At 44.5% G+C, this 9,222-nt stretch overlaps 1 long non-coding RNA gene across 1 annotated transcript in view; it reads left to right on the top strand.

The window, feature by feature from the left end:
- The first annotated feature begins 5,813 nt into the window (after positions 1 to 5,813).
- LOC115656855 overlaps positions 5,814 to 9,222 on the top strand; it is a 174,869-nt gene continuing 171,460 nt past the window's right edge. The window contains exon 1 of the long non-coding RNA XR_004001767.1: positions 5,814 to 5,844. This is a non-coding gene — a long non-coding RNA (uncharacterized LOC115656855). The remainder of the gene's footprint in view (positions 5,845 to 9,222) is intronic.

Raw genomic sequence — 9,222 nt, 5'->3', positions numbered from 1 at the left:
CAATACTTAAATAAAAGTCTTTTAAAAAGCTGTTTGAAAAGCTATACAGTTTTTTACAAAGAGGCTTCCTGCAGCCCTTTGAGAAGACAAACAGCACTTTTAAAGTGCTACATTTTTATTCTTTTCAACTTGCAAATAGACTTTGTGTCTGATGAAGAATGTCCCCCCACATGTAGCACATTGTTTTGCAAGAGACCGGGAAGCAGTTAAGAGAAATCTATTTCATCAATAGCATCATGAGTGGTCATAGGCGGCAGGTTTGTATAATTTTTCGTGGTGCCCAAAATGGTGATGCCTCCCCCCTACTCCCGCTCTGTAAGCCGATATATATATTTTATTAAATAGTGTAAACATGGACTGGAAACTGTAAGCATTTAAGTTTCTCTTTATTGCACAATATCACTATCAGAAAAATCCATTGTTGATTATTAGTGGTCCTACAAATCAAGAATTTGTTGCTGGGATAAAATGAATCTACAAAGAGTCAGTGCCACAAGATTACAAGCGTCAATTAAAAGTGGAAAGTCAGAAGCAGCACTTGCCTGCTTCAATATACGGCATTATATTTTGTGGGAATGTTCTTAATGTTTTCTCTGAATATTGTGTGGGTGCCTCAGTTTCCTCTGCAAGGTGCCAACTGAAGGTGTTGGGGACAAAGAGATCAGGTGGCCTCCTTGTCCGAAAGAGACACAAAGGCCAGAGGAGGGAGTGTCAGTTTGGAGCTGGCTGGAGAAATGAGGAGAGACCCAGAACTTAGGTCTGGGGTCCCCACCCCCCAAGATGGACCTGACTGAGGGGTCCTGTTTTCTGTACCTACAAGCTCTGTTCTAGACTGTGATCCTGTCATTTAATAAACCTTCTGTTTTACCGGCTTGCTGAGAGTCATGTCTGACTGCATAGTTGGGGTGCAGGGACCTCTGGCTGCCCTAGGACCCCACCTGAGCGGACTCACTGCGGAAAGCGCATGGTGTGGAAGGGCATGCTGAATGCTCTGAGGTCAGACTCAGGAAGGTGTAAGCGTCTTGCCCTGGAGACAGTATGCTCAGAGAGAGGAGACTCCCCCAGAGTCCCGACTGGCTTTGAAGGAGTGGTTCCAGAGCATCCCAGCATCCCCTTCCACACTATGCACTTCCCGGAAGTCCGCACAGGCACTAACACTTCCCTCCACTGGCCTTTGTCTCTTTTCCAGGCATTAGGAGGCCACATGAACTCTGTTCTCCAACACCTTCAGTTGGACCCTTGCAGGAGAGTGGCCCAGGTCACCAGTTGCCCGGAGACAGGGTTTTGGCCATTCTCTGTGCAGTTAGCATCACACTGGCCCTCTAGGGCTCTACAACAACCACACTCCCTTATCCCACCATCTAGATTAAGAAATGCATAGGGGAAACAGGCACCCACACAGTATTCAGAGAAAACATTAAGAACATTCCCACTTCGTAACACCTGTATACAACTAGTTATATACTTAAAAGGGTGTAAAATTGGCATCTGCTACACTCCCCCCACTCCCTGTCACCACTATTCAGGAGACAGCTAAGTGAAAAGGTGGCATTGCTGAAGCATTCAGCAGGCAATTGAAAACTCATATAGAGCATTGTACAGTCCCTGAGACCATTGCTGAATTCTGAGCACTGGGTTTGTCGCTAGTCAGCAGTGACACTGAGGAGACATAGCTGGCACCTTAAGGCACCTTTACCCCCCTTCCTTCACAAGGTGCACTAATCACAGTTTCACAGCCCCGGGCACAACACTGAAGGGGGGTAAGTACAGTGCGGGGGGCAATAACCCAAAGCCGCTCCTTTGCCTCCTGGTCCTGCTGCTCCCTCAGCCCCCTCCGCTGAAGAGAGACCACGAGAAAAAAAAATCCCCCCCCGCCCCCCCTTTTTCCCTCCTTCTCCACCGGCACCAGCTGGGCTTCAGAGCCCCCCTCCCTGCCGCGCGGCCGCCTTGCTCTGCACGGGGCTGCCTGGGACCAACGGGGCTGCTGCTCCTCAGTCCCCCGCCACACTGGGGCGGGCTGCACTGCCACCCCTGCCCCTCCTGGCAGAGCCCACCCTGGCTCAGGGAGCCGGGCAGCTGCGGGCAGGCGCCTCCTCCCCCCCCCAGGGAGCCCGGCAACCAGCCGACGCTGCCTGCAGCCCCGGAGCCAGCGAGCAAGGCTGGGGCTGCGGGAGGGTGGTGCGAGCAGAGCCAGTTGGCGGCCACACGCAAAACCCGGCTCCGGACTCCAAGTCTGGAGCCCAGTGCTGGCTGCCTGGAAAGCCCTCGATTTTGGAAATGTGCTCAGAGGGGAGCGGCCGCTTCCCCTGTTCCCCCCTACGACGCTACTGGGTGGGAGGAGGGATGTTCCGGGGCGGGGAGTAGTGGTGGTGGCAGGGGCCGGTGCCCACTCCAGGCAGGGCCAGGGGAGAAATCCAGCTCCAGATATTGGTGGAGCACAGCCCCCAGCCCTGAATATTCCTGGAGCTGGGGCACCTAGAGCCCATATAACCTGCCGCCTATGTGAGTGGTAGTGTTCAATGAAAAGTAATACACCGGGAAAGACAAAATGGCATTTGGAATCTCAACACAGTAAACTAAGCACTAATAAATAAATAAATAATAGTAGTAGTAGTAAATGGAAGGTCTTCTGAAATGAAAACAATCTCAGTTGCTAAAGTTAATGGTGGTAGGATCATTATTACAGCTCATTGCAAAGGCAAGATAATCACAGAGAAGAGCACTTAAGCACATGCTTATGAAATTGGTGTGGCTTAAATGTATGCTTATGTGCTTTCCTTAATAGGGATGCTTTCCTTAATCAGGACCAGAGGTGAAATCCTGATCTCAGTAAGGTCAGGAGAGGTTTTGCCATTGACTTAAATGTGGTCATGGTTTCACCCCAGATCTGTCTCTGACCTCATTGCAGGATCAGGGCCTTACAACATGATCCAACTCCCACTGAAGTCAATGGAAACACTCCCACTTACTTTAATGAGAACTGGATTGGGTCCTGCATTTTTTGCTACTCTGGCAATTAGAGGAAAATCGGAGCTTCCATATGTTACAAACAATTGGTTCTCTCTTACTCCAACAAAATGGGAAAATAGCAATTTGTCATTTGTCCTCTATCTACATTTGGGTGATTAACTGACTTTTTGGTTTTCTGGCATTTAAAAAATAATATTTTTTGGTTAAATAGAAAATTATTTTTTTCTAAATTTCTGGAGAATCAAGAAGTCAAAAAAGTTTCATTATAGATCAAAATTAATTTTTTTTTAATTTTTAAAAGATTTTTCCCCTACCAAAACAAATTAGCAACATTTACACACATACACAAAATGTTTGGGTTGCTGAATTGGCATTTTATGCCAAAAAAAAAGTTTCAAGTGAAAAATTTCACCAGCTCTATCTCTGCCATTGGCGTTTATGTTGTCTCATCACAGTCACTTGTTCGAGGGGAAACGGAGAACAACAGTAATGGGAGGTAAACAGTTTTTCAGTTATTTTAGTTTGAAGACAATGTCTAACAAGGCCACATGAAGTCTAAATAGCCATTTGTAAAAATGAGGATTTATTATTCACATACAAGAGAGATTATATCACATGAAGAGATAACTTTGCGGTTTTAAACATTATTATTCAGCTATATTTCATTCTATGTGATGTATATCAATTCCAAACCATATTCACCTGCTATCTGTACAATTGCTAAGATCCAGTTCAAGCTCTGAATAAGTTGAAGGCATTTCTAAGAACATTTTTGTAACTTGTTATTTAAGATAAATATGACATACAGTATTAATTTAATAAGACACATAACTGGCTATATCCCTTTAGGCATACAGGAAACTAAAGAAATCTGACTCAAAGTATAATACAGGTTCAAACTTACATGAAACTCAATTCAGGGAGGCTCAAACTTAGCTACTCAGCTGGATTTGAGATTATGAAATGAGTCATTGGTCAATTATAAGTATCATAAAATGAGAAATCTACCAATATGACTGAAGTATCTCAGTCAGGAATCATTCCTCATAGGTTCTGTTGTATGCTTGCTGTGTGATCTCCATTTTAAAATGAAAATACTTATATGATTCCCTAAAAGGGCAGGTATTTAATTGTGAGAAATCTTAATATTCATCTTGTTATTTAGAATAATCCGGAGTTAATCTTGCAGATTAATTTAAAATGGAATAAATCTAGAAAGAATTTATTTTGATCTGTAATAAGCATGTTCCATGAAGATTTGGTGGGGTGAAGGGAATTATCTTTAATGCAACTCTCCTAATATTTTTTGACTTTAAAAAGCTAGCATTGAGCCTTGGCCAGTTTCAGAAACATCTAAATCCCCTGAAAATGGCAGTGATATTTAATATGTCTATATACTCATGCTGTATACTATATATATGTGTGTGTGTGTACATATGGATGTATTACAGTTTACTGTTACAAATGAAGAACACTAAATTTACAGCTAAACTTGCTTTTAAGATCTTGTGTTCTCCTTCTCATCATTACTTTGTGAGAAATTCTCCTTTTGGGCTTGTTCAGCCCAAAGATGTCAAGCCCCTTCTCTGCCACAAAATTGCAAGGAAAATCTGTTCTGTGATTTTCAAATTGTAATTTAAAGAAAATTATATGTATATATACATATAGTCACCATCAAAACAATACCTAGCTTGGGTGTATAGCACTTTCATCAATAGTTCGCAGTATACTTCATAAAAGAGGTCAGTAATATTATCCCCATTTTAAATTGTGGAACCTGAGGCACACACAGGCAAAGTGACTTGCCCAGGGTCACCCGGTGGGCCACTGGCTGAGCTGGGACTAGAACTTAGGTCTCCTGAGGTCCAGTCAATTTGAATATAGCTTTTTGGTAACCAACAATTGAAAAAATGGCCCAGTATAAAAAATGCTGCTATACTTCACTGGAGAACAAATAAATCTGAGAAAATAAATAAAATATGTAAATGAAAAATTTTTTAAGTGTTTAACATTTATTACTGAACTCCAGTGGATCTCATGGTCAATGCAGAAGATCCAGAGATGGAGTGCATCCTGGCAGAGAGTCGATGAGCGTGCTCCCCCTTGCCTGTTGATGTAGAACATTGAGGCTGTGTTGTGAGGTAGAAAGACGCCTCATGCCAATTGGACCGCTTTGAGTTCTTTGATGTTTATGTGGAGCACCAGCTCTTTCAGGGACCACATACCTTGGGTCTGAAGATCTCAGTGGTGAGCACCCCAGCTGTGGTCCATGGCATCCAACATCAATTGGATGGAGTAAGGGGGGTTGTCAAATGGAACTCCCTTTAGATCCTTCTCACGATCAGTCCACCAATGCAGTGAAGTCAGTAGTGCCAAGGGGATGGTAAGTATCTTTTCCAAGTGATCTCTGGACTGGGAATAGACTGTAGTTAGCCATTGCTGCAGGGGCCGCATCCAGAGCCTGGCATGGCAGACAACGTATGTGAAAGCTGCCATGTGGCTCAGCAGATGCAGGCAGACTCTGGCCATAGGGTGGAATGTGGACGTCTCCACAGTGATGTCTGTCAATGCCAAAAACCTTTCTAGCATCAGGAACGCTCTCATACAGGTAGAGTCGAGCACTGCTCCGATGAATTCTATCCCTTGTACTGAATCTAACAGCCTTTTTGTCATTCACCTGTAGGCCCACGGAGTGGCATGTACAGTGACATCCTTTTGGACCTGAGACCTAGAGCTACCCTTGACCAGCCAGTCATCAGGGTACGGGTAGATATGGATACCCTGGCACCTGAAGTAAGCCACCACTGACATGCACTTGGTAAACACTCCTGGTGCTGTTGCCAGGCCAAACGAGAGGACCGTAAATTGGTAGTGGTCAGGTCCCACCATGAATCAAGAAAACATCTGTGCCCTTGGAAGATTGCTGTGTGAAAGTATGCATCTTTTAGGTCGAAGGCAGCATACCAATCTCCCTGGTCCGGGGGGGGGGGGTGTGATAGAGGCCAGGGAAACCATGCAGAACTTCAGCCTCTTTAGGTACTTGTTGAGGTCTCGCAGGTACAGAATGGGACATAGACCACCCTTGGCCTCTGGAATTAAAAAGTATTTTATAACCCTGTTCCTGTGCTCATGAGGAACTTCCTCCACCACCCCCAGCTTCAGCAACCCTTGAACCTCCTGCACAAGGAGACTCTTGTGAGAAGGGTCCCTGAAGAGGTACGGGTAAGGGGAGGAGGTGTAGAAAGAAACTGCAGGGTATAGCCCTGTGCCACTGTGTCCAGGATGTTCCAGCACCATCACTAGCAGCAAGAAGGAACTGAGGGTGTGGTGACAGGCAGTGCCCCTTATACCGTGCCATGTGGGCACCACTGCAGAGGGCACCAGAGCCAGTCCACTACGGACACTGCTGAGGGAAAAACTTCTGGTGCCGGTGCATGTGGCAAGCACATACAGCTAATATGGAATGGATATGAGCAAGCACTCAAAGAAGAACTGACTGTTCCTGCCTAGCCAGGAGACCTGAGTTGATCATGCTGTTGACTGAGAGGGGGAGAGGTATGTTGTCATGGTATGATTCTCCACTCTGAACCTTAGCGTCCAAAAGATGGGGTACCAGCATGAATTCCTCTAAGCTCAATTACCAGCTTAGAACCTGTAGCGCTGCCACCAACCAGGAATTCCAGTGCCTGGTACACTCTGGTCCCCCCAAAACCTTGCCCGGGGACCCACAAGACCCAGACCCTCTGGATCTTAACACAAGGAAAATAAACCCTTTCCCTCACCATTGCCTCTCCAGGCTTCCCCTCCCTGGGTTACCCTGGAAGATCACTGTGATTCAAACTCCTTGAATCTTAAAACAGAGAGGAAAATTCACCTTTCCCCCTCCTTCTGTCTCCCCCTCTCAGACTCTTCCTGAGAGAGAAAGTAATCCTAACACAGAGAAAATATAACCTCTCTCTCCCCCTTCCCTCCTTTTTCCCCACCAATTCCCTGGTGGATCCAGACCCAGTCCCCTGGGGTCTCACACCAAAATAAAAAAAAAATCAGATTCTTAAACAAGAAACTTTTAATTAAAGAAAAAAAAACAGTAAAAATTATCTTTGTAAATTTAAGATGGAATATGTTACAGGGTCTTTTAGCTATAGACACTGGGAATACCCTCCCAGCCTAAGTATACAAGTACAAATTAAAATCTTTTCAGCAAAATACCAATTTGAACTCCTTCCAATCAAATGCACATTTGCAAATAAAGAAAACAACCATAAGCCTCGCTTTATCTACCTAGTACTCACTATTCTGAACTTATAAGAGCATGTATCGGAGAGATTGGAGAGAAACCTGGTTGCACGTCTAATCCCTCTGAGACCCCAGAGTGAACAACAACCAAAAAACTAACAGCACACACAAAACTTCCCTCCTTCAAGATTTGAAAGTATCCTGTCCTCTGATTGGTCCTCTGGTCAGGTGACAGCCAGGCTCACTGTTCTTGTTAACCCTTTCCAGGCAAAAGAGATATGAAGCACTTTTGTTCTATTAACTCTTACTTATCTGTTTAGGACATATGTGTATGAGAATTTGAATGTCCTGCCTGAGGGCTAGAGGGGAGATATACTTAAAGAGGAACATGTGAGACCTCACTCAAGAAATCAACACTAGACCAGTACTGAATCTCCCCTTGGGAGAAAGATTCTTGAGATGATGTTAGCAGAGCAACTACTTGAAAACTTCAGATTTGGGTGTGGGATAGAAACTTCACTAGCGGTGTTGGTCAGTAATCTCCTTCTGCTACGGGAATAAACAATATATAGCTCCCTTTCCTGCATGCATAATGCACATCAAATGCTACAAGGTATATTTGTCAGGAAAACGCCTACATATTTCCAGCAAAACAGAGCTTAACTAAAGTTTGTTCACCCACTGATGCTGTCTCTTTCCTTGATTATGAAAAAAAAAATTAAACAGGAAAACAAGTCAATGGATTTCCCAGCCCCTTGCAATTCCTCTCTATGCGTGCGCACACACACACACCTACCCCACAGGATTTATCGCAGGATATATAACACCGTTTTTCTGTGTGCACTTCCTGTACAATACTGTCTGCCCTTCCTTAATGTGACTGCTGATACCACTGAGCCAGTATAAATTGGAGATGAGGAGCCAGACTCCTTCTCCCAGTACAGAGCGTTGCCAGTGGTTGCTTTAAAGCCAGCTTCCTGGCTGCTTTTCACGTTTTCTTCAAACCACTGGCCTCTTAGAATGACATTTTCCTTCTCCTTAGGAGCAGATAGATAGCATTAAGGAGTGCTGACTCCTCCCCTCAGATGGATCTCTGTGGTAAGTGAGGAGTGAAACAAAGCCACCAGCAGACACCACAGTAATTTAGGTTTCTTCATAGAGCCTGAATATGTAATAGCCACTGGAAACAATGAATACTGACCTCTGCTATGTGAGAGAAGTTACTTTTTTGTCACCCTCATCCATGCATGTTATATGACTGGTGACAAGAAATAAATATTGGTCTCTTACTAGCTTTCTTGTGTGCAGGTCACTTATTAAATTGTGTCAGAAGAAAAATAAACCTTTGGCAAAAATGGAGCAAATGAAGCTGTCTGAATTGCTCAGTCTGGAAAAGATCCTTGGAAAGAAATTATGGAGGAGATCCAGTACTTCCTAATTCTCCTGGAATAAAGTAGCAGTGAAAGAAAATCCCAGAGGCCTGTTTCATGTGGCAGACCCAGAAGCCTTAAAGATATATAATATATACTAGTGAGAGCATGACAGAGACTGAACTGCAAACTACTACACAAAATCATTTCAATGTGATCCATGCAGTAACGTCAACTGGGAGAAGCTGTGAAATTTTCAGGTTTCCAGTCCAGCAAAGTGTTCAGTCAATGTCTCCCTCATAATCCTGGGTGTCTTGTGGCTGTGCAGCTTTGGTTCAGAGCTCTGGCCCGAACAGCTTGCTAGCAGCCCACAAGCCTCACCCTGGCTTTGCCCAACTTGGTTACTCCTTGCAGGCTGACCTACTATCCTTCCAGCCCTGAATTTGCCCCAAAATTGTCCTCCTGAATGAGCCAGTCCCTCTCACTAGACCCTCACAGGAAAAGTATTAGGTCTGCTGCCTCTACTAAGGCAGCATAACATTCCAACTTGTTGGCTTACTAGAAGCACACATTTACTGAACTTACACAGCACTGCTGATTTATAATGAAAGCAAAACAAGTTTATTAACGTAAGAGCATGGATTAA

The sequence above is a fragment of the Gopherus evgoodei genome, chromosome 8 (assembly GCF_007399415.2).
Source record: "Gopherus evgoodei ecotype Sinaloan lineage chromosome 8, rGopEvg1_v1.p, whole genome shotgun sequence".
Lineage (NCBI taxonomy): Eukaryota > Metazoa > Chordata > Testudines > Testudinidae > Gopherus > Gopherus evgoodei.
Note: the sequence above shows the minus strand (reverse complement) of the source record. Positions and strands in the feature narration are given on the sequence as shown.